The sequence below is a fragment of the Hyla sarda genome, chromosome 3, assembly GCF_029499605.1.
Source record: "Hyla sarda isolate aHylSar1 chromosome 3, aHylSar1.hap1, whole genome shotgun sequence".
Lineage (NCBI taxonomy): Eukaryota > Metazoa > Chordata > Amphibia > Anura > Hylidae > Hyla > Hyla sarda.
In genome coordinates this window covers 421961742-421988342 of record NC_079191.1, presented here as the reverse complement: position 1 = coordinate 421988342, position 26601 = coordinate 421961742, and the positions used below count along the sequence as shown (strand labels likewise).

Below are 26601 nucleotides of genomic sequence, written 5' to 3'. Positions count from 1 at the left end.
CCAATCTGTGCTCTTCCAGCTGTTGCAAAACTACAACTCCCAGTATGCACTGACTGTCCAGGCATGCTGGGAGTTTTAGTTCAGCAACATCTGGCCCTTCAGATGTTGCCGAACTACAACTCCCAGCATGCCCTTCAGCTGTCTGGGCATGCTGGGAGTTGTAGTTTTGCAACAACTGGAGACACACTGGTTGGGAAACATTGTTTCTAACTCAGTGTTTCCTAACCTGTGTGCCTCCAGCTGTTGCAAAACTATAACTCCAAGCATGCACTAACAGACCATGCATGCTGGGAGTTGTGGTTTTGCAACAGCTGGTGCACCTCCCCCCCCCCCCCCCCCCCCCCCTGTGAATGTACAGGGTACATTCACATGGGCGAGGCTTTTACAGTGGGTTTCTCGCATCTTGAGATGCAGCAAATTTTGCGCTGGGAAACCCGCTGTAATCCCCCGCCCATGTGACTGTACCCTAAAAACACTACACTACACTAACACAAAATAAAATAAAAAGTTAAAAACACTACATATACACATACCCCTACACAGCCCCCCTCCCCCAATAAGAACGTCCTGTACGCCACTGTTTCCAAAGCAGAGCCTCCAGCTGTTGAAAAACAACAACTCCCAGTATTGCCGGACAGCCGTTGACTGTCCACGCATGCTGGGAGTTTTGCAACAGCTGGAGGCACCCTGTTTGGGAATCACTGGCGTAGAATACCCCTATGTCCACCCCTATGCAAATCCCTAATTTAGGCCTCAAATGCGCACGGCGCTCTCACTTTGGAGCCCTGTCGTATTTCAAGGCAACAGTTTAGGGCGACATATGGGGTATCGCCGTACTCGGGAGAAATTGCGTTACAAGGTTTGGGGGGCTTTTTCTTCTTTAACCCTTCATGAAAAGGAAATGTTGGGGTCTACACCAGAATGTTAGTGTAAAAAAATTAAATTTTTTACACTAACATGCTGATGTTGCCCTATACTTTACATTTTCACAAGAGGTAAAAGGGAAAAAAGCCCCCCAAAATTTGTAACGCAATTTCTCCCGACTACGGAGATACCCCATATGTGAGCGCAAAGTGCTCTGGGGGCACACAACAAGGCCCAGAAGGGAGAGTGGACCATGTACATTTGAGGTGATTTGCACAGGGGTGGCTGATTGTTACAGCGGTTTTGACAAACGCAAAAAAAACAAAACCCCACATGTGACCCCATTTCGGAAACGACACCCCTCACGGAATGTAATGAGGGGTGCAGTGAAAATTTACCCCCCACAGGTGTCTGACGGATCTTTGGAACAGTAGTCCGTGAAAATGAAAACTTGTACAGCCCACTGTTCCAAAGATCTGTCAGACACCAGTGGGGGCCAAATGCTCACTGTATCCCTTGTTACGTTCCTCAAGGGGTCTCGTTTCCAAAATGGTATGCCATGTGTTTTTTTTTTTGCTGTTCTGGCACCATAGGGGCTTCCTAAATGCGATATGCCCCCCCGAGCAAAATTTGCTCTCAAAAAGCCAAATATGACTCCTTCTCTTCTGAGCATTGTAGTTCGCCCATAGTGCACTTCAGGTCAACTTATGGGGTACCTCCATACTCAGAAGAGAAGGGGTTACAAATATTGGGGGGTATTTCTTGCTATTAACCCTTGAACAAATGTGAAATTTGGGGGGAAACACACATTTTAGTGGAAATTTTTTTTTTTTTTTTTTACATATGCAAAAGTCGTGAAACACCTGTGGGGTAATAAGGCTCACTTTATTCCTTGTTAAATTCCTCAAGGGGTCTAGTTTCCAAAATGGTATGCCATGTGTTTTTTTTTTTTGCTGTTCTGGCACCATAGGGGCTTCCTAAATGCGACATGCCCCCGAGCAAAATTTGCTCTCAAAAAGCCAAATATGACTCCTTCACTTCTGAGCATTGTAGTTCGCCCATAGTGCACTTCAGGTCAACTTATGGGGTACCTCCATACTCAGAAGAGAAGGGGTTACAAATATTGGTGGGTATTTCCTGCTATTAACCCTTGGAAAAATGTGAAATTTGGGGGGAAACACACATTTTAGTGAAAAAAAATATTTTTTTTTTTACATATGCAAAAGTCGTGAAACACCTGTGGGGTATTAAGGCTCACTTTATTCCTTGTTATGTTCCTCAAGGGGTCTAGTTTCCAAAATGGTATGCCATGTGAGGGTTTTTATTGCTGTTCTGGCACCATAGGGGCTTCCTAAATGCAACATGCCCCCCAAAAACCATTTCAGAAAAACGTACTCTCCAAAATCCCCTTGTCGCTCTTTCCCTTCTGAGCCCTCTACTGCGCCCGCCGAACAATTTACATAGACATATGAGGTATGTGCTTACTCAAGAGAAATTGGGCTACAAATATAAGTATACATTTTCTCCTTTTACTCCTTGTAAAAATTCAAAAATTGGGTCTACAAGAACATGCGAGTGCAAAAAATGAAGATTGTGAATTTTCTCCTTCACTTTGCTTCTATTCCTGTGAAACACCTAAAGGGTTAAAATGATGACTGAATGTCATTTTGAATACTTTGGGGGGTGCAGTTTTTATAATGGGGTCTTTTGTGGGGTATTTCTAATATGAAGACCCTTCAAATCCACTTCAAACCTGAACTGGTCCCTGAAAAATAGTGAGTTTAAAAATTTTGTGAAAAATTGGAAAATTGCTGCTGAACTTTGAAGCCCTCTGGTGTCTTCCAAAAGTAAAAACTCGTCACTTTTATGATGCAGACATAAAGTACACATATTGTATATGTGAATAAAATTTTTTTTTATTTGTAATATACATTTTCCTTACAAGCAGAGAGCTTCAAAGTTAGAAAAATGCTAAATTTTCAAATTTTTCATCAAATTTTAGGATTTTTCACAAGGAAAGGATGCAAGTTACCACAAAAATTTACCACCATGTTAAAGTAGAATATGTCACGAAAAAACAATCTCGGAATCAGAATGATAACTAAAAGCATTCCAGAGTTATTAATGTTTAAAGTGACAGTGGTCAGATGTGCAAAAAACGCTCTGGTCCTTAAGGCCAAAATGGGCTTGGTCCTGAAGGGGTTAATGGGGTTCTCTGGTGCTTACACATCTTTTCCCCTATCCAAAGGATAGGGGATAAGATGCCTGATCGCGGGAGACCCGCCACTGGGGACCCCCGGGATCTTGCACGCGGCACCCAGTTTGTAATCAGTCCCCGGAGCGTGTTCGCTCCGGGTCTGATTACCGGCGGCCACCGGGTCTGCAGCGCCTGACGTCACGCCTCCGCCCCCGTGTGAAGTCACGCTCCGCCCCTCAATGCAAGCCTACGGGAGGGGGCGTGATAGCTTTCACATAGGCTTGAATTGAGGGGCGGAGCGTGACGTCACACGGGGGCGGAGGCGTGACGCTGCCGGCCTTCACTGCAGTACTACAAAATGCAGTGACTACAATACAACAACACATACAAACCATGGGTAACCCGTACAAATGGAACAAAAAGTAGAAGAACAGACGTTAGGCCATAACAAGCTTGTAGTAACTGTGGGAAAGCTAAAAGAGGAGGTAGCTTTCCGTAAAAAGAAACTGACGGACATAGAAGATCGTTCAAGAAGAAATAATCTTTGCATAAGGGGTATATCAGAGTCGGTGCGACAAAATTAACTATTACCTTTCCTGACGGAATATTTTTCCATTTTAACACCTGACCTCACTAAATTAGATATGACTGTTGATAGAGTTCATCGCTTGCCTAAAGCTAGGGGTCTCCCTGCTGGTCTGCCAAGCGATGTCATACTACAAACGCATTTCTTTAATGCTAAAGAGAAAATAATTGATGCATCTAGGAATCCCCCACAGATCCCAGAATTTTCTTTAAAGGGGTATTCCAGGAAAAAAACTTTTTTTTTTATTTCAACTGGCTCCAGTAAGGTAAACAGATTTGTAAATTAATTACTTCTATTAAAAAATATTAATCCTTTCAAGAATTATCAGCTGCTGAAGTTGAGCTGTTGTTTTCTGTCTGGCAACAGTGCTCTCTGCTGACATCTCTGCTTGTCTCGGGAACTGCACAGAGTAGAAGAGGTTTGCTATGGGGATTTGCTTCTAAACTTGGCGGTTCCCGACACACGTGTCATCAGAGAGCACTTAGACAGAAAAGAACAACTCAACTTCAGCAGCTCATAAGTACTGAAAGGAGTAAGAATTTTTAATAGAAGTAATTTACAAATCTCAATAGTAATAAATTAACCATACCTCAAGGATGATACACAATGAACAAAAATTAAAGACAGTTAGATTGATAGAAATGCAAAACAATTTATTATACAATGTTTGTCACAATATAAAATCAATAAAAAAATTAATTTGATAAAACATAAATAAAAATACGACTGATAAAGCAATAGTGTATATAATGTTTTACTATTGGGCCCTAATGGTATATGAAATTGAATATAGCACTGCTGTTTGGGTGGTTGTTAGGTTATCGGCCGATTGTCCGGCAGAAACTGTTAGTCCGGCAAATATGTGGCTATAGTGTGAAACAGTCTTTGGTTGACAGACTAGGTTGTTCAGATTAATAGGAATTGGTTGTCTCTCACCCTGTCCGCTGGTCTCCGTACTGCGACGGGCCAATGATGGCAAAATTGCTGTGTTGTAGGCGATGGTTAGAATCTGTCTAGCGGCGGTTTGTTTCAATCAATGTTCCGGCTTCTGGAGGAGCAGTGCATATTTCTAATGCTCTATTCAGACTGTATCCAGACCTAGACGCGTTTCAGGGCACTTAAATAGACCCCTTCTTCAGTAGGCAAAGAAGTGGTCTATTTAAGTGCCTTGAAACGCGTCTAGATCTGGATACAGTCTGAATAGAGCATTAGAAATATGCACTGCTCCTCCAGAAGCCGGCACATTGATTGAAACAAACAGTTCATCTTTTTATCACACCAGCTGGGAGCCTCCCCTACCTGCCGCACTGGCTTGCTAAGTAGAGGTCCGATACCAACACAGCTGCACGCAGCCGCCTCCGACGTGGGAGTCTCTAACCAGAGCCCCCGCCACTAGACGGATTCTAACCATCGCCTACAACACAGCAATTTTACCATCATTGGCCCGTCGCAGTACGGAGACCAGCGGACAGGGTGAGAGACAACCAATTCCTATTAATCTGAACAACCTAGTCTGTCAACCAAAGACTGTTTCACACTATAGCCACATATTTGCCGGACTAACAGTTTATGCCGGACAATCGGCCGATAACCTAACAACCACCCAAACAGCAGTGCTATATTCAATTTCATATACCATTAGGGCCCAATAGTAAAACATTATATACACTATTGCTTTATCAGTCGTATTTTTATTTATGTTTTATCAAATTAATTTTTTTATTGATTTTATATTATGACAAACATTGTATAATAAATTGTTTTGCATTTCTATCAATCTAACTGTCTATAATTTTTGTTCATTGTGTATCATCCTTGAGGTGTGGTTAATATATTACTATTGAGTTAAATTCGCCCTATAAGAGATCTTTACTAGCTAAAGAGGTGCGTTTAAACCAACCAGACTTTTGCTGTATCCAAGAAACCCATTTAAGCCAAGGCGACTCACATAGATGAAAAATAAAATCTTACTCTATAATCATTTCATCGCATGATGTGGGCAAAAAAGGGGGAGTCTCCATCTTGTTCCATGACAGAATAGTGACCAACATCCAACAGCAAATTATAGACAATTAAGGTCAATGGGGGATATGTATCGTATTTTAACCCTGTTTTGTGTGTATTTTTTTGCGCAAAATTTTGCGCAAGCCCTTTTTTTGCGCATTTTTTTGCGCACGTTTTGGTAGAGCATGTCCACCAGATGTGGCCTAATCGGGGTACCTTGGAGTGACATCTATAGTACACATGGATTTATTAACTGTGTACTTTTCCTTTACACCAAAAACTTTGCCGCAAGAGCTGTTTTTTTTGCACAAATATAAGCCAACTTGGACATAATGTAGCAAGATGCTCTAAATCATCGATTCTATCTTCCAAAGAGTGGATTGAGGAGATTACTATATTTACCCGCAATTTATTAAGCTCATTGCGCTTGATTGATAAATTTTGCACTTCTGCTCATAATTTAGAATTTGGGAAAAGGGGTAAAATGCTTCTACCATACACAAATAATGATACATGTCCCCCAATATGTAATACTTGTAGGCTTAATTAATAATGTGCAATATACCATAGTCTCAATATACAGCCCCAACTCTAAACAACACCGCCACGCCCCCTCCCATAGACTTGCATTGAGGGGGCATGGTGTGACATCACTATGGGGTGTGGGCATGACATCACGACCCTCGCTGACTGTGCCCAGCATTCGGAACAAAATGTTCCCGACGCTGGGGCAGTGCAGTACCCCTTTGATCTACCCTGTCCAGAAAGGGGTCCTGCTTATGGTGGGTGACTTTAATAAGGCCCAATGGCCTTCAATGGACACTACCACTCTAAAACACGAATTAGAGCCAACACCATATGTTAAAGGGGTTATCAGGAAAAAACTTTTTTTTATATATCAACTGGCTCCAGAAAGTTGAACAGATTTGTAAATTACTTCGATTAAAAAATCTTAATCCTTCCAGTACTTATGATATGAACTGCTGAAGTTGAGTTGTTCTTTTCTGTCTAAATGCTCTCTGATGACACGTGTCTCGGGGAACCGCCCAGTTTAGAAGCTACTCTGTGCAGTTCCCGAGACAAGCAGAGATGTCAGCAGAGAGCACTGTTGCCAGCAGCTGATAATTATTGAAAGGATTACGATTTTTTAATAGAAGTAATTTACAAATCTGTTTAACTTTCTGGAGCCAGTGGATATATATATATATATATATATATATATATATATATATATATATAAAAAAGTTTTTCCTGGAATACCCCTTTAATACATTAAATTCATACTCACTACCTGACCCATGGAGAGTGCAACACCCGGGAGAAAGGGATTATTATTCTCCCCGCCATCTAATGTATTCCAGGATAGACTATTTTCTGATAAAACGACTTAATTTACACTTAGTGAAATCTACTAAAATAGGGACAATAACATGGAGCGATCATAGCCCAATTACAATTCTAATAAAAGAACAATTACCACGATCACAGGAATCATTGTGGCGTTTAAATGAGTATGTACTTAACCATGAGGGATACTTACCAGCCACGGCAGAAGCCAAAACCTCTTACTTTAAAATTACGGTAATGATAATGGCCTGGTTTCGGATAGTACGCTTTGGTGCGCCCACAAAGTCACACTACGGGGCCATTTTATTAAACAATGTTCACATTTCAAAAAAACTAATACTAGGGCAGTGATGGAAATTAAACCAAAATTATCCAGGCTACATTGCCTAAATAAAATTAATGTTGATCACCATAGATCAAAAGAAATATCAGAACTAACTGCACAATTATACATATTACAAAGCTATAAATTTGAAAGAGCCTTGCGTAAACTTAAAATAACACATTATTGGCATGGTGGATGCCCAGGGGCTCTCTTAGTTAACCCCTTAAGGACTCAGGGTTTTTCCGTTTTTGCACTTTCGTTTTTTCCTCCTTACCTTTTAAAAATCATAACCCTTTCAATTTTCCACCTAAAAATCCATATTATGGCTTATTTTTTGCGTCGCCAATTCTACTTTGCAGTGACATCAGTCATTTTACCCAAAAATGCACGGCGAAACGGAAAAAAAATCATTGTGCGACAAAATCGAAAAAAAAACGCCATTTTGTAACTTTTGGGGGCTTTCGTTTCTACGCAGTGCATATTTCGGTAAAAATGACACCTTATCTTTATTCTGTAGGTCCATACGGTTAAAATGATACCCTACTTATATAGGTTTGATTTTGTCGCACTTCTGGAAAAAATCATAACTACATGCAGGAAAATTTATACGTTTAAAAATGTCATCTTCCGACCCCTATGACTTTTTTATTTTTCCACGTACGGGGCGGTATGAGGACTCATTTTTTGCGCCGTGATCTGAAGTTTTTATCGGTATGATTTTTGTTTTGATCGGACTTTTTGATCACTTTTTATTCATTTTTTAATGATATAAAAAGTGACAAAAATACGCTTTTTTGGACTTTGGAATTTTTTTGCGCGTACGCCATTGACCGTACGGCTTAATTAATGATATATTTTTATAGTTCGGACATTTACGCACGCGGCGATACCACATATGTTTATTTTTTATTTTTTTTACACTGTTTTATTTTTTTTATGGGAAAAGGGGGGTGATTCAAACTTTTATTAGGGAAGGGGTTAAATGACCTTTATTAACACTTTTTTTTTACATTTTTTTTGCAGTGTTATAGGTCCCATAGGGACCTATAACACTGCACACACGGATCTCTAATGCTGATCACTGGCGTGCATTAACACGCCTGTGATCAGCATTATCGGCGCTTGACTGCTCCTGCCTGGATCTCAGGCACGGAGCAGTCATTCGTCGATCGGACACCGGGGAGGCAGGTAAGAGCCCTCCCGGTGTCCGATCAGCTGTTCGGGACGCCGCGATTTCACCGCGGCGGTCCCGAACAGCCCGACTGAGCAGCCGGGTCACTTTCACTTTCACTTTAGAAGCGGCGGTCAGCTTTGACCGCCGCTTCTAAAGGGTTAATACCGCACATCGCCGCGATCGGCGATGTGTGGTATTAGCCGCGGGTCCCGGCCGTTGATTAGCGCCGGGACCGACGCGATATGATGCGGGATCGCGGCGCGATCCCGCTTCATATCGCTGGAGCCGGCGCAGGACGTAAATATACGTCCTGCGTCGTTAAGGGGTTAAACAAATAAAAACTGAACAGAAGAAAACACAAACCCCAAATAATTATAACTTGATAAGGTCGTAGATCCCCAAAGTATTGCTAACATACTATCAGAATATTATAGTGGTTTATACAACCTTAAAGGAGATAATTCTATTTACCGGCCAGACCAATCTCACATTGCTGCCTTCTTGGAGGGTATGGAGCTCCCCCGAGTGACAGAACATCAGTTAGAAACCCTGTCAGCCCCCATCTCTTTGACTGAGGTTATTTCAGCTATTGGATTGTTAAAAGCAAACAAATCACCAGGTCCAGTCGGACTATCAAATTTATATTATAGAATGTACCAATATAGGCTGGCACCGTTTTTGACTCAGTGTTATAAAGAAGCAATGATTGGTGGTGCTTTTCCATTTGAAATGCTTAAAGCTAAAGTTGTATCCCTACCAAAGCCAGGAAAAGCTCAGATCGAGCCTGCTAATTTAAGACCCATTGCTTTGTTGAACACCGACTTAAAGATATATGCAGCTACAGACTAAAAAAATATCTTATCATCTTCGATAGTGAATGACCAGGTGGGGTTTGTCAGTGGGCAACAAACCTTAAACGGTACTCATAGGTTCCTGGACTTCATCCATGTTTTGGAGAGCCGTCGAGCGCCTTCTCTGCTTCTAACACTGGATGTGGAGAAGGCGTTTGACTGCATACACTTGGAGTACCTGAATGAAGTGTTTAAGAAATTTGGTCTAGAGGGGAACTTCAAGAAAGCGATCATGGCATTATATTCTGGCCCGTCAACAAAGGTGTACATCTCAGGTACTTTGTCAAAAGAGTTTCACACTACCAATGGTACATGCCAGGGTTGCCCTCTGTCACCATACATTTTTGTTATGGTTATGGAACGCCTGGCCCAATGCATTTGAAACTCCCAAGACATTTCAGGAGTATTAATAGGAAATAGAGAGCATCATATCGGGCTATTTGCGGACGATGTTGACCAAGTCTGACCAATCCGGAAAATTCTTTGTTGGGAATCACTCAAATACTCTCAGAATTTAGCAAAATAAGCTATTATAAAATAAATGCATCTAAGTCACTTATTCTAGATATAGGAATAACACCAGATCTTAAGCAGCTACTCCAAGCCTCCTACCCCTACAAATGGTCAAATGGTCAAATTCCCTACTTATGTATTGTTCTAACAACTCCTCTGACTAGTATGATTCCAGTAAATTATTCTGCTTTAACTACCTCCCTTATGAGGGATATCACTAGCTATTCTAAACTTCCTACATCTTGGGTGGGCAGAATTGCAGTCATTAAAATGTCTATACTTCCCAAGATTTTGTATTTTTTTCTAAATCTACCTACCGTAGTGTCACGATCACACCCTATCGGTCCAGCTAAGATGCTAGAGAGAGTGTGATGGTGCAAGGGTTAAAGCCGCCAGACCTCTGGGTATCCACTACAAGTCCCAGCAATCACCAAATTAACCCTTAGATAAACGTGATTTACCAGAGCTGCCTTCAGAAAGGTGAGCTCATATATTTAGAGATCAAAGACCAGAGCTGATTAATTAAACATCTAATCTGATAAAAGGTATCACAGTGCTGACTATATAAAAATACAGAAACAAATGACATACAGTTACAAAAATATATAAAAGAGTTTAGCAAGACAAGTTCAGAAAACAAAAGATGAAGTTCTTACAGCATGATGATATAGCAGTCCATGAGTGAGAGTGAGTGCTGTTCTTAGGATGGTCTTGTCAGCTTGGGGCACAGCCTTGAACAACCCGAGTCTAGCATTTTTAAATATTATATATCTGCCTTTTTGGAAGGGAGACTCCATTCCCCCCTCCCCGTCTTCTCTCTTCCTGGCCCCTTATCTGTTTGATTATATGATGGGACCAGAGTGCATGACTTCAAAAAAGCCTTTGACTTCAAAGGAGATGTAAACAAACAGCCAGACCCCCCAATAAAATGCAATACACAAAAACACCGTCTGAATGACCTCTCACCCATGGCTTGGATAATACATCACACAGTTATAATTATAATACACATATAGGATTTTAATAAACAGGCCTTGGGCCTGACACTTAGTCCCTAACTATAGAATTAAAACTTTACAACAACTTCTTATACAGTTCGTTTGGAAGAACCAAAAAGCCATAGTAGCCTCATGATATCTATGTCTTCCAGGAGAAAGAGGAGGTTTGGGCTGTCCTGACCTAAAGTGTTACTATCACGCTTCATTATTAAATCATGTGAAAAACTGGTGGTCAGGGACTACTTTAAAGCATGGGTGGAAATAGAGTCGTCTTTAACAACCTCAGGCTCTTTGTCAGCAGAATAATGGACATCCCGTTTAACAAATAAAATTCCACCATACATTTGCCCCACTATGAAAGCATCCTTTTAAATCTGGTCTCTCCCTCTAGTTAAAAATTATATACTCCCTTTGGGACTTTAAGGAGTACTCCAGGATAGAAAAATTGCCCTCCATACTGCCGGCAGTAAAAAAATAAAGAGAAACATACCTTCCTTTGCTCCCCCGGTGCCTCCGGTAAACCACTCCGGTCTCCGCCGCTGCCATGGCCAAAAACATCACACTGCCACTCAGCCTATCGCTGGCCGAGTCCAGACTTCGCTGCGGCTGGTGATTGGTTGAGTGCAGTATGACTCACCAACCAACCAGGAAGAGGATCACAGCGGAGGCCGGAGTGGGTTACTGGAGGTACCGAGGGAGCGAAGGAAGGTATGTATTTCTTTATTTTTTTACTGCCGACAGTATGGAGGACAATTTTTTCATCCTGGAGTACTCCTTTAAAGACGCGCCCTTAGAGATTTTTCGGATACAAATCCCCAATGTTAGATTCACTCACCTGGAAAGATCAGGGTATTCACCTGTACTCTGATATTTCTGATGAGAAGGGATTTATTTCATTCCAATTAATTGCCCAAAAATTCTCGCTGTCAACATCAGAATTTTACAGATACTTGCAGTTAAAGGACAACTGCAGCGCAGTATACACTTATCCCCTATCTACTAGATAGGGGATAAGTGTTTGATCGCGAGGGGTCCGAACGCTGGGATCCCCCCGCGATCTCCCTAACGGGGCGCCACCATTAGCACTCATAGTGAGCGCTAAGGCACGTAGCGTCGTCCTAGAGGTTGACAGTGACGCCCCGTCTCCTCCCCATCCCAATAAGTCATGCTGCGGCTGGCACGCCCCATGCACGGGACAGCCGCGGCCCCATACAGGAGATCACAGGGGGTCCCAGCGGTCGTACCCCCCGCGATCAAACACTTATCCCCTATCCTGTGGATAAGGCATAAGTGTTAATCACGCTGCAGATGTCCTTTAAGACACTATATAACATCAACACAATTACCATACACAAAACCGAAATCAGGGTACAGTATTTCCTTTAACAGCAAAAATATGAATACCAAGGGCATAACGAAGGTGTAGAAATCCCTTCTACCTACTACTGAACTACCAGCTTCCTACAAGAGATGGGAAGAGGAACTTGGAAAAAAATTTTTGGGGATGAACAATGGACCCATGTGTTTAAGTTAAGTTTAAAAGTATCACCCAATGTTTCCCATCTGGAAGCAGCTAGGAAAATGATGTATACATGGTAGATAACACCCTATAGACTATCTCAAATCCATCCTACTTGCTCCAACAAATGTTGGAGATGCAATAGAGAAGTGGGAAAAAGTTTATTCCCTTTTGTGACAAATAGTTGGGTATGCTTTCCCTTGGGCCCCTGAGATTGCTCTTCTCCATTTGGGTCTTGTTGAAATTCCAATATCGGACACTACCATTGCAATCCAACTTTTGACAGCAGTAAAAACAATAATTGCGGCTAGATGGAAAAGTACGGAAGTACCTGATATTCAATACCTCCTAAACGTAGTCGAATTCAATTATAATATGGAAAGATCTATTGCCCTTGCTATAAACCAACTACCAAAATGTATAAGGCTAGAATTCAAATATAATAATATAACATCTGCATTTTTCTTATTTCTTACATATCATATCCCCCCCCCCTCATTTTTTTTTCTACTTTTTTCTCCTCCCTATTTTCTTTTTTTCCTTCTCTTTTTCTTTATGTATGTACTAGGGAGAATCCCTAGCTAGAATGTGTAATTTAATTTATGATAAAGCGTATTGAATTATTTCACTGTAAAATGTTGGTGCAAAAGAAAAAAAAAAAGAAAATATGGTTTGATGACAAGTGCTCTTTAAAAAAAAATGTGGGATGTCCATCTCAATGAATGGCATGGAATGGCACAAGGGGTAGTGATTAAATGTCACAGGTGGGAATTAAATTACACATGATGGGAATGATAAAATGGCACAAGGGGTGACAAAATGGTTCAAGATAATGATAAAATGGCACGAGAGGGTAATAATATAGCACAAGGGGTTGTTAAAATGGAACAAGGAGGGGTGATGAAGTGAGACAAGGGTGAGGGATGAAACAGCACAAGGGGGTGATAAAATGGCACAAGAGGTAATGAAATGGCACAAGGGGTGATGAAATGGCACAAGGATGGGTGATGAAATAACACAAGGAGGGGTGATGAAATGGCACAAGGGGGTAATGAAATGGCAAATAGGGTTGAAGAAATGGCCCAACTGGGAGTGATGAAATGACATAGGGGAAGGGGTGGTGATGAAATGGGCCCAAGTTATTTGTCATGTGTGCAGTCCTTTGCATTATCTTGCCTTGGACAAGATTATATAACAGTCCATTTAGAGGAGTGGATTGTTTTATGTTAGTTTGAAGATGTGACATAGTCTTAACTTTTGCATGAATTCTTTGCTATCTCTAAAAGCAGTAACAGAATGTTAGAATGAGCAGACAAGATTGATCATCCATGCCCATGTTGTGGGGCGGGAGTGGAACACGCACACTGCGGGAGCTGGCCATAGTGGTCAGAAATTCCTCTTTTTTTTCATAGGGCTTTATTAAAAAAAATTCTCTTTTAGTTCCTCAGTTTACTGTGGGTGCTCTGCTTTGTCTTTTCACATGTATCATCTGGTGTAGGATTCTATTGTGGCACCTGTAGTCCACTGCAGGCATCCTCCATTGTATGCATTTTTATGCTGGGGATCGCCCCTAGCAACGGACTACAAGGGCAGGATCTGCTCCCCCAGTATAAATGCACAACTGCATTTGGGGTTGAGCACCTCCAGCCATTTGAGACCATGTTTTTTGTTGTTGTCTCTTCACAGGTAGCATACCGCTTACTACTTGCTTTCCTCTCTATCTACAGCTTGTGTTAACCTTCAGTGACCTTCTCCATCCTATCTACTATCAGATCTGCTGTGCCCCCCCCCCCTCCCTTGCCTCTCCCTGCTTCTTTCTGTAGCACTTAGAGAGCAGAAAGTTCTTTTGACAGATTCATCTTATTTTGTTCTTTGAATAGCAGCTAAATACTTGGACATTTTGAAAAAAAGACTATTCAGAAAGTTGCTTAAAGCAGTACTCCGGTAGAAAACAATTTTTTTCAAATTAACTGGTGCGAGAAAGTTAAACAGATTTGTAAATTACTTCTACAAAAAAATCTTAATCCTTCCAGTACTTATCAGCTGCTATATGCTCCAGATTAAGTTGTATTTCTTTCTGGAGTTATTTCCAGTCTGACCACAGTGCTCTCTGCTTTCCATGTCAGGAACTGTCCAGAGTACAAGAAAATCCCCATAGCAAAACTCTCCTCCTCTGGACAGTTCCTGATATGGACAGACGTGTCACCAGAGAGCACTGTGGTCAGACTGAAATGAACTCAAGAAAAAAAAAAAAACTTCATGTGAAGCACACAGCAGCTATTAAGTATTGGAAGGATTAAGCTTTTTTAATACAAGTAATGTACAAATCTGTATAACTTTCTGGCACCAGTTGATTTGAAGAAAAATTGTTCTCCACCAGGTGCTGGTAAGTAAAAGTCCCCGCCCAGGGGACTACTTGCGGGGTGGCTGGGGTGGGGTGACTTTATAACTGAATATCTTCACCATCTCTGGGGGCAAAAACGTCCCCCGGGGATGGTGAGGATATCGATTTTAGCATATATAATGTGTTTTTAAGTGTTATATATGCTATATGGTTCCCTTTAAGGCTGCAGATGCGTCCGCCGCCATCAGTCACAGAGCGACTGCAGTCGCTCTGTGACTGACGGAGGTGGGCGCATCCGCAGCATTAAATACGTTGTGAATGCGCTGTGTGTGACCCTACCCTTAAAGAGTAAAGGCCCAATATTGACCCCTGTGGTACCTCATTAGTAATCTGAATATGTACCATCAATAACCACCCCTTTCCTAACCACCCAGTTGACGAAACAGAGAAAACAGCAAACTCATAGGAGGAGATTCATCAAAACCTGTGCAGAGGGAAAAATTGCCCAGTTGCCCATAGCAACCAATAAACTCACTACTTTCACTTTTGACAAGGCCTTTGAAAAATGAAAGTAGAGATCTGATTGGTTGCTATGGGCAACTGGTCAACTTTTCCTCTGCACAGGTTTTGACAAATCTCCCACATAGTTATTATTTATGTTGATTTACATGGAGGGTGAGTAGTAAGTCAGAACGGTTCAATCCCTTACACCGACCCTTCACTCCTCTGCCTCTGTATAGAGAAATCATAGTAATACTGATAAAGTTCAAGACATTTCTCTCCCCCTATAACTCAATAGCTTAAGAAAAAAATAAAAAATATTGAAATTAAACTGTCTATAAGGAAAGTAACACTCCGCAATGTAGAGAGGGACACAGATAGTAAATAATAAAAATTGCTGCGCGTTTGACCCCGTGACCTCAGTTAAATAAACCACATCTGCTTTTTCATTGTAAAACTCTTGGAAAAGATCATTCGTCACTGACCTGACAGCTGCAGACACAATCCCCACAAAAAACACCGAGTATGAAATATTCGTGGTGGACTAATAGTATTAGAAGAATATAGGAATTTATCTACAGGTGTTGGATGATTTTAGCAGCCGCTCGTGATTCAATGTCTAGTGTCACAGGCTTTAATAATAGCAACACAGTCCCCAAAATCAATGGAACTTCACTAGAAGGGTTCTCTTGGTATGAACTTTTATGGCACATTCATCAGGAGTATACACAAAAATGACAGGAAAACACTGCAAGTGCTAAGATACATATATATATATATATATATATATATATATATATATATATATATATAACTAACGGAGCACTGGACGTGGACGATTTTTCTACCTAAAAAATTTTAGGAAAGGGAAAGCAAAAATAGTGCTCCTGTCCCTATATCTAGTCCTCATATCCCGACCTCATATCCCATCCTCATCTCCCATCCTCATATGCTGTCCTCATATATCACACAAAAATGACAGGAAAACACTGCAAGTGCTAAGATACATATATATAACTAACGGAGCACTGGACGTGGACGATTTTTCTACCCAAAAAATTTTAGGAAAGGGAAAGCAAAAATAGTGCTCCTGTCCCTATATCCCGTCCTCATATTCCGACCTTATATCCTCTCCTCATATCCCAACCTCATAGTCCAAACTTTTATCCTGTCTTTATATCCTATCCTCATATCCTGACCTCATATCTCGTTATCATATCCCGTCCTAATATCCCATCCTCATATCCCGTCCTCATTTCCCATCCTAATATCCCGTCCTCATATCCCATCCTCACATCCTGTCCTCATATCCCGACTTTATATCCCGACCTCATATCTCGTCCTCATATCCCGTCCTCATTTCCCATCCTAATATCCCTTCCTCATATCCCATCCTCACATCCTGTCCTCATATCCCGACTTTATATCCCGACCTCATATCTCGTCCTCATATCCCGTCCTCATTTCCCATCCTAATATCCCGTCCTCATATCCCATCCTCATATCCCAACCTCATATCCTGTCCTCATATTTCGACCTTATATCCCCACTTCATCTCCTGACCTCATATCCTGACCTCATATCCCTTACTCATATTCCGACCTTATATTCCGAACTTATATCCTGTCCTCATATCCAGTCCTCATATCCAGTCCTCATATCCCGTCCTCATATCTAGTCCTCATATTCTGTCCTCATATCCCGTCCTCATATCCCGTCCTCATATCCCGTCCTCATATCCCATCCTCATATCCTGTCCTCATATCCTGTCCTCATATCCTGTACTCATATCCCGTCCTTATACCCCTTCCTCATATCCCATCCTCATATCCCGTCCTTATACCCCTTCCTCATTTCCCATCCTCACATCCCGTCCTCATATGCCGTCCTCATATCCTGTCCTCATATCCCATCCTCATATCCCGTCCTCATATCCCGTCCTCATATGCCTTCCTCATATCCTGTCCTCATATCCTGTCCTCATATCCCATCCTCATATCCTGTCCTTATATCCCGTCTTCATATCCCATCCTCATATCCCATCCTCATATCCCGTCCTTATATCCCGTCTTCATATCCCGTCCTCATATCCCGTCCTCATATCCCATCCTCATATCCCGTCCTCATATGCCGTCCTCATATCCTGTCCTCATATTCCGTCCTCATATCCCATCCTCATATGCCATCCTCATATCCTGTCCTCATATCCCGTCCTCATATCCTGTCCTCATATCCCTTCCTCATATCCTGTCCTCATATCCTGTCCTTATATCCCGTCTTCATATCCCGTCCTCATATCCCGTCCTCATATCCTGTCCTCATATCCCTTCCTCATATCCTGTCCTCATATCCTGTCCTTATATCCCGTCTTCATATCCCGTCCTCATATCCCGTCCTCATATCCTGGCCTCATATCCCGTCCTCATATCCCGTCCCCCACACTAACTATTCTCTGCATTTCCCTGCTGGACAGTCAGCCTTTGGGTATCTGGGCATGCTGGGAGTTTTAGTTTTGCAACTGCTGGAGAAGCCCTGGTTGGGAAACACTGCCGTATATGATTCTCATGACTGGTAAATATTAACAAAATAGCCGTTTTTACAGCCATTTTTGATATGTAACGAAAAGGAATTGAAATAATTATATCCTTTCAGTCTGGTCCGATCCATACTTTTACCTCCCAGTTCTACTGTCCATACAGAGCGATATCCTTGGGCGCTTGGCATTTCTGAGATACCACAGCGCGTCTGGTAGGAATTATCCAATTGCTCGGACCTATATTGCTCCAATTGAAATCATTGTTCTAATAAGTGCAGGGAAGTGTATTTAACATTTCCGCTTAAAGTGACCTACTGTCATAATACTGCGCTCATGAAGAACAGATTCTTGTGCTGCACGAGCATTTTGTTTTGGAATCCGAATGACCCCGATGTAACAACTGTGAATTACTTCTGGAGTGGAGGACAATTTTCATCAGCGCACATGCAACAACACAATTCCTTCACTACCTGGGGGACCACAAGCATTTTGAGAGTCCTGCTACGTTTCATGAGTGCTTTCCAAAAAAACTTTTGGACATTGAATGTTTCTATTTGGTGTATATAAATACAGGATAATTTAAAGAGGTACTCCGCCCCTAGACATCTTATCTACTCTCTAAAGGACATCATGAGGGGGCGGAGCTGTGACATACCGATACCCCCGCCCCTGTATTGCCCGTCATCAGCCACGGAGGGATCTTTGCTTTGTGCAGCTCATGAAAGAAGGTGCTGCAGGCATGATCATCGGGTCCCCAGCAGCGGGACCCCCGCAACCAGACATCTTATCCCCTGTCCTTTAGATAGAGGATAAAATGACTAGAGGCGGAGTACCCCTTTAAGAAAGATGGTACAAAATGACAGAAAGCTTAACACAAATGTATCAAATGAACACTGTCGGAATCAAAAACTTTTTATATGTTGTACATCTTGGCAAAACATTTAACTTTTCTTATATATTTCATTCAAAAAAATGTATCTCCTTTTTTATATAAATCATGGCTTATAAAAAAAAGGACCACTAAGGGTCCCCATGCCATCCAGAACATAATCCTATCCGACTACAGCATTATCTTTGTCCCAGCTGAAGCACAGGCTGGGGCAATGTCCAGGAAGTGAGGGCAGGACTAGCACTCCTCTGTGCTCACTCCTGTCCTATCAGACTGCAGTATGAAAACAGAGAGGAGGGGGTTACAGAGTGGCCTGCAGTGTTTGGATAAAGAGACCCAGCACAGCAGACTCAGGGAGGAAGTGAATGAATGGTGAGTGAGGGTGGGCTTAGTGCTTGTCTTGGATACACCCCTTCCTGAGCAGTGGAAATCAGAATGTGTGAGCTGCAGAACAGAGGGATTTGTGAGACAAATGCAGAAGCTAGACACAAAAGACGTAAAGAATCTGCATGACTTTTGGAACAACATATATGAGCATTATTTGTTCTGTGATATGAAACGTACTTTTTAACATAAAAAACACACACTGAGTTTTATCTTTACTGTAACACCTGCGCCGTCCGTGAGTGCTCTCTGCTTCTGTCCCAGCTGCCGGCGGGGCTGGGATTCGCATCGCGGGACGCGCCCGCATGGGAATCCCAGCCCGTCACTCACCTCCCTCATCTTCCGCCTCACTGTGTCCTTGCAGCCCCGGTGCACGTGCCCCCGCCTCCTAGGGCGCGCGCTGGAGCTCTTACTCTTAAAGGGCCAGTGCTCATTTAATCAAGTGTCTACACCTGCACCCTGTCCTTAACCTCTTAAGGACGCAGGGCATACCTGTACGCCCGGCGCCCGGTTCCGGTGTTTAAAACTGGGTCACGCCGTGACCCCGCATCACATGGGGTTGGTCCCGGCTGCTATTCATAGCCGGGACCTTGGGCTAATAGTGCGCGGCACAGATCGTTGTGCCGCGCGCTATTATCCCTTAAGACGCGGCGATCAAAGTTGATCACCGTGTCGAAAATGAAAGTAAAAGCTTCCTGGCAGCTCAGTCGGGCTAATCGGGACTATCACGATAAAATCGCGATGTACCGATCAGCTAGGACGCGAGCGGAGGCCCCCTTACCTTGCTCCGTCACGTCTGATCGGCGTTTGATTGCTCCAAGCCTGAGCTAAAGGCTTGAGCAATCAACCCCCTATTATGCTGATCCATGATCCAGGCTATGGCTTTGCAGGGATCAGGGTAAAAGATCAGTGTGTGCAGTGTTATAGGTCCCTATGGGAGCTATAACACTGCAAGAAAAAAGTGAAAAAAAAAGTTAATAAAAGTAATTTAAACCCTTCCCTAATAAAAGCTTGAATCATCCCCCTTTTCCCATTAAAAAAACTGTAAATAAAAATAAATATATGTGGTATCGCCGCGTGCATAAATCTCTGAACTATAAAAATATATTGTTAATTAAACCGCACGGCCAATGGCGTACGCGCAAAAAAAATCCAAAGTCCAAAATAGCATATATTTTGTCACTTTTTATATCATAAAAAATTGAATAAAAAGCGATCAAAAAGTCCGATCAATACAAAAATGGTACCGATAAAAACTTCAGAACATGGCACAAAAAATGAGCCCTCATACCGGCCCGTACACGGAAAAATAAAAAAGTTATAGGAGTCAGAGGATGACAATTTTAAACGTATAAAGTCACTTTTTTTGTACTTCCATATAGCGGGAGCATCATGCATGAGCAAGTACTTCTCTATCTCTTCTCCTGCTTGCTGGAGTGCCAAACAGGGCATTATGGGAATCAGTATATGGGTACTTAGAGATAGAGAGTCCATACAACGATCTGACAGCTTTATGAAGGACTCTGCACGTTTAAAACTTTGTTACAAGTCAATAATTATATGAGACTTACACGACACATCCCCCTAAAAGCAATTTTAAAGCATAATAGTGCTTTCAGGTGATTTTTTAGGATAAGCTATATTACTAATATTTGTTTTTTTTCACCGATTTCCCCCTCTGTAAGCACCAGCTCTAATTTTTTGTTGTAGATGAGATAGTGGATAAAGACTAGCAACTATGGTGACTCCCACACACTGCACACACACAGACTAGGGATCTTGTTCTTCTTTGTTTCTATAGTCCATACTCAGAAGCAGCAATAGCATGGGGGACATTATAGAAAAGTACTGATCAGTGTAAGCTTTGAATCCAGCACTGGAGTGAGCTATAACACTCACTACAAGATGCTGCCTCCTCAGTCACTCTCCTTTACTTCTTCATAGAATTCGAAGAGCTGATCTATCTCGAGATTGTTTTTTTAACAGTTTTTCAGAGTGACTGATGGAGGAAGGGGCAGGGAAAGGAGCCTGATAAATGGAGAATTAGGCATTTTTCTCTAATAAGATATATAATATTTTTTTGTTATTTGGTTTGTTGGTGCCTGTTTAAAGGGGTTATCTATTTACATAAAAAATACTCCCTATCGACAGGATAGAGGATAAGTGTCTGGTCCAACTGCTAGGACCCCGTGCTCCAGAATGGGTCTCACCACGCTGAACACCCTAGCCCCCACCTTCCGAGACATACTAGGTGAGACAGCTATAAGGCCTGCAATGAGCAATAGAGATGAGAAAGTTCAATTGGAACAAATCAAATTTGTTCTGAATTCTACAAGAAAAACTGATTGGTTTCAGGCAAATCAGTGCAGGAGCATGGACTCCTGTTAAAAACAGGAGTCCCTACTCCTGCATTTACTGAGCTACATTTCCATTTACACTCTAACAATCTGTACCTGGCTCAGTGATTTTTTTTATGAAATCTAAACCGAACTGGCAATTTACAGCCAATTTTCCAAAAACAAATTTTGGGAGGTTCGTTTATCTCTAGTAAGCATAATACAGGAACAGTTTGAGACTGATTGCTACTTAAATTTCCTTATAACTCATATTGTCCCAGAGTGTCCTCTGCAGAAGTGCAGAAGATACACAGGGCCCCGAAACAGTACCTGCATTGATATCTGCTTTAATACAAACTCCATTTAAAAAATATTTAACATTTGGCTAATGTGAAGAATATGGTGACCATCTCAGGAGTCAATGGGTTGTGAACAATGTATAAAACCTACTTAGTAATGATACTAAAGGATTTGTTCTGATTGCAAATTACCCCTCCCCGACCTCCTATTTCCTATAAGCCAATAATAAATTCGAGGTTTCAATTTCACCTAAATGGATTTTGACGTGAAAAATTGTTCGGCCTGTGAAATTACCACAAACATTCGACTGTGGACAATAGTGATCGCATTGATCCGCTGACCTAATAGACGAAAATAGTTTTCCGTTACTTTTCTTTTTTGTCAACAAATTGATTTTAAAGGCAGAATTAATGACTAACATATGAGGGGCCCAAAGCGCAAACAAAGGTACAATTCAGTTCAAGGAGGTTTGTGCACATAAGGACATTGTTTTACAATACAGGTTCCTAAAATTACCTCAAGAAGTAACTCTTCTTGTACATGACATTTGTGGGATCCCATAGAAGCATGATGCACTCCTGAAATCCTATCCTCCCGTTGATCAAAAAGATCTATGCTATGAGGGCACCTAAAGGTAGCCAAAACCAAATATTTCTATATCCCAAAAATGTTTTTGTTATCTTATGGGAATGTATGTTCTTATGTAAAAAAAAGAAATATATTTTTCAACATGGCTTCCACAACAAAAACACAAGTTTTAATCCATAAAGGGGTACTCCGCCCCTAGACATCTTATCCCCTATCCAAAAGATAGGGGATAAGATGTCTGATCGCCGGGGTCCCACCGCTGGGGACCCTCGCGATCTCGGCTGCTGCACTCCAGATATCCGGTGCATGGAGCGAACTTTGCTCCATGCCAGATGACTGGCGATGCAGGGTGGAGGCTCGTGACGTCACGGTCACTCCCCGCTCGTGATGTCACGGCCATACCTGCTCAATGCAAGTCTATGGGAGGTGGCGAGATGGTCGTCATGCACCCTCCCATAGACTTGCATTGAGGGGGTGTGGCCATGATGTCACGAGCGGGGCATGGCTGTGACATTGCGAGCCTCCGGTGTGGCACCCTATGCTCGAAACAAGAGAGATCGCGGTGGTCCCCAGCAGAGAGATCACGGGGGTCCCCAGCGGCGGGACCCCCGCTATCAGACATCTTGTTCCCTATCCTTTGGATTGGGGATAAGATATTTGGAGGCTGAGTACCCCTTTAAACCCTCTTATATTGATGTCAATGCTCGTTTTCAAGAAGCCTTTTTTTTGGGCTGCGCTGGTAAAGTAGTCGCTTCTTTTAGGCTTTCTCCCTTTTCTGGGCATTTTTTTCTTCTCGCAATAAATCAAACTACTTTTATTTAGTAATCTTGTGCGCTTCTTTGGTGCTTCATTTGGCATGAAAAAAAATATAAAGTAAGCTGGGACAAGTCTCTATGTATACATGATTTCAATTTTGTATTATACTGCTAAATATACTTTGTTTATGCAGTTCAGTGGTGTGTCTATTAAGTTATTTTACTATTTTACGATTAGTGTCCTATTTTAGAGTACCTTACTGTTTTACCTCACCATGGCTGTTCTTCGATGGAATGTTGCCCGATCCATGTGTGTGTGACTCTTACAGGTTTTTAATTTTGTTGTTTTTTGCAAATAAACAAAGTAGTTTTTTTTAATATAAAATCTGCATTTTATGGAGTCCCCAAATAGTAGTTAGGCCCCCTCTGTGCCCTCATATAGTAGATAGCCCCTTGCTGTGCCCCCATTAAATAGCTAGAGAGAAAAAAAGGTGGTATAAAAAAAAGCACTTTTGCTAATTGGGTGAATATAAATACAATACCCAATTTGTATAATTTCTGTTATGTAATATATAAAAAAAAATTTAATTAACAAGCATTTTCGAAAAAATATTATATGATATAGAAATATATTATATTATTATTGCCCTGTTTTGACACCTATAACATTTTTATTTTGTTGTTTAAAGAGCTGTTTTGGTCTGTAGATTTTAACATTATCAATTCGGCATTGATTAGATTTCTTGATCGCTTTTAATTTTTATTTTTTTCTGCGATTTGATGTGGGAAATAAAACACAATTCACTGCACATGATCAATTATGTTACATTTCAAAGGAGATGTCCATTAAAAAAAATATCTTATTTCCTATCAATAAGTGTCTAATCATGGGGGGATCCAACTGCCGCTGGGACCCCACCACGATCTCCTGAAAACCTGGGACCTTGGCTCTCATAGAGGAACACATACATTCTCTATGGGATCACCAAAGAGACCCAAGTGTACTCGGACATGTCCGGTGCTCCCATGGAAATAAATGGAGCGCATGCCGTCTGCAGCATGCACTCCTCTCAGAGGGAGGTCCCCTTTAGGTGATCGGAGGTGGTCCGAGTGGTCGGACCCACACTTTCAGACACTTATCCCCTAACCTGTGGATATGGGTTAAATTGTCTCTTACCTGACCACCCCTTTGAAATATAACATTATTGATCATGCACAGTGAATTGTGTTTTCTTCACATCACATCCCAGAAAAAATAAAATTTTAATAGTTCAGACAATTTTGCACGTATATTTTTAGCTTTATTTAATTTTTTATTGAATTTTTTTGAAAATTGAAAAATGGAGGGGGGGGGCAGTTAATTTTGATTTGTTAAAACTTTTACAAGGATTACATTTTTTATCCTTTATTAGTCCACCAGGGGGAATTGTATAAGCAAGCATTAGATTGCTCATACAGATCAATGCAGTTCATCTGCATTACATTGATCCATCACATCTGTGCTCTATTTATAGAGCTTGCCACAGGCAGCCCTGGAAGCTGATGTAAGGAAGGGCTCTGGCTGTCGGGACAGTGAATGGTCACACCCAGCGTTCGCCCTTTGGGGCCGAGTGGGGGGGGGGTTTGATTTGAGCTGGCAATATAGGGTAAGACCATTGACTTTAGTCTGCAGCCAATCACAGCTTTCAGATATTTAGAGCTACCTGCAAGAACCCAACACTAGGTTCTATTTGTCTTTTTCCTCATTTCTGAACCTTTGAAGCAATGAAATTTAGAACAAACTAATTAAGCGTAAAGATGTGTTCCTAAGATATGTCTGGCGATCGGCCATTACATTCCCCGAATATCAAATAGCCTAATCTAATTATTATTTTTTTGGAATACATAGGTCATAAATGTGCAGAGTAACCTGAAACACTGACGGAGCTGCCAGCTGGCCCGATCTGCATCATTCCAAAGTGCTGCCCTGCAGTTCCCTCTTCATCTCCATGGGGCTCGGAGCTCACCCATAATTGCATGGCAGGTAATAAAAGAACAAAAGTCAATGACGGAATGCTTGGCATTTTTATCTGAGCTCTCACGCAATTTTATTACCTTTATTGTTTCTTTTAAAGGCACAGATACACAGTACATTATCCAAGGCCCTACACAGCAGTGCTCGGGCTGTGTTCACACTAGTATCCTGACTTCCTTCTTATAGCAATGCCATAACAGCTAGGCCCGATCAGTTTTTGAAAGGATAATGGTGAGTTCTATAGTACCCAATTGTTTTCAATTGGGCTTATTTGGGTTCTGGTATCTTTGATCTAACCAAAAACACCACAATATGAGATAGATCCCATAACCGCGAGTGAAAACAAAGCCTGAGATAACGCAATATTGTTTTGGGGCTAGATAGCGGACCAGGGGGTAGGTGCCAAATCTGGCCTTAGGGTTTTAAAAACATGTATGTGCTTTTATAGGTTTCTTCAACTGTCTTCAAACTCCAAGGATGTTATCATTAACCCCTTTACTGCACTAGACAACAAGAGATGTTACTCCTTCACTGCACTATACCACCAGGGATGTTATCATTAACACCTTTACTGCTCTAGAACACTGGGTATGTAACCTATGGCTGCAAGGGAAATTAAACTAACCTGCTTCTCCAGCCTCCTGCCACTGCACTTAACCATCGGGGATGTTATCAGGAACTCCATCATGACCCTTGACCACCAGGGATCCAGATATTCTATCATGAACGCCTTCCTTACCTTTGACCACCAGGTATGATATCATGAACTACTCCCATCCCTTGACCACCAGTGATGTTACCATAAACTCCTTCTCTACCCTTGACCACCAGGGATGTTATCATGAACTCTTTCACTACCTTGATCTCCAGGGATGTTATCATGAACTCCATCATGATCCTTGACCACAAGGGATGTTATTGTGGTATGGGGTGTGATGCAGGGCAGATTGAATTACCCTAAGGGCAGATGGCATTACACCCTTGTATTCGTGATGCCAGGGCGTGGTTCATCCCCAATACCACCCGAAGGTATACCGCTGGATTCAGGGCTAGGCACAGGGACAATAATGACTCAGATGCCAAGTTACGGACAATGGTAACTTTACTGAGTGACAGATGGAACAGTCTATCCAGTGAAGCCAGGCCCATGGAGGTGACCAGTAACTTTAGAGACCTTAAGAGCTTGCTGGGACTTGCAGTGGTTTTGGACAATTTTGTGCAGACCACTCTGACTTGACAATAGATGACAGTGACTGACTTGACTGGAGACAGACTAAGCTGTGACTTTAGCTTACTTGTACACTTGTAACTTGTGGCTGTAGACTTGAGGCTCCTATGACTCCAGACTCTTAGGCTCGACTGCACCTCAGCATAGACTCAGGAGCTAAGAGAGAGAAGAGACTCCTCCCAGAGCTTTTATGGGGGAGACTCTGGTTGGGTCCCATTGGTCACCCTTAAGTCACCTGGTCACTGATACCTCCTGGGTAACAATCACATGACAACTGGTGATCACATGTTGACCTTTCTTAAAGACACAACATTCTTATATACATAACATTGGGGATACTATACAATT

At 41.9% G+C, this 26601-nt stretch overlaps 1 long non-coding RNA gene across 6 annotated transcripts in view; it reads left to right on the top strand.

Moving 5' to 3' along the window:
- Positions 1-26601, top strand: part of LOC130363053 (uncharacterized) — a 33923-nt gene that overhangs the window by 1678 nt on the left and 5644 nt on the right. For 3 of the 6 annotated variants that reach the window (XR_008891702.1, XR_008891703.1, XR_008891698.1), the window contains exons 1-4: positions 15302-15397; positions 24900-25034; positions 25126-25256; positions 25474-25777. This is a non-coding gene — a long non-coding RNA (uncharacterized LOC130363053). Of the gene's footprint in view, positions 1-14645; positions 14765-15301; positions 15398-21202; positions 21284-24899; positions 25035-25125; positions 25257-25473; positions 25778-26601 lie in introns of those variants that run through there. The other 3 variants (XR_008891700.1, XR_008891701.1, XR_008891699.1) reach the window with 3 other exon arrangements.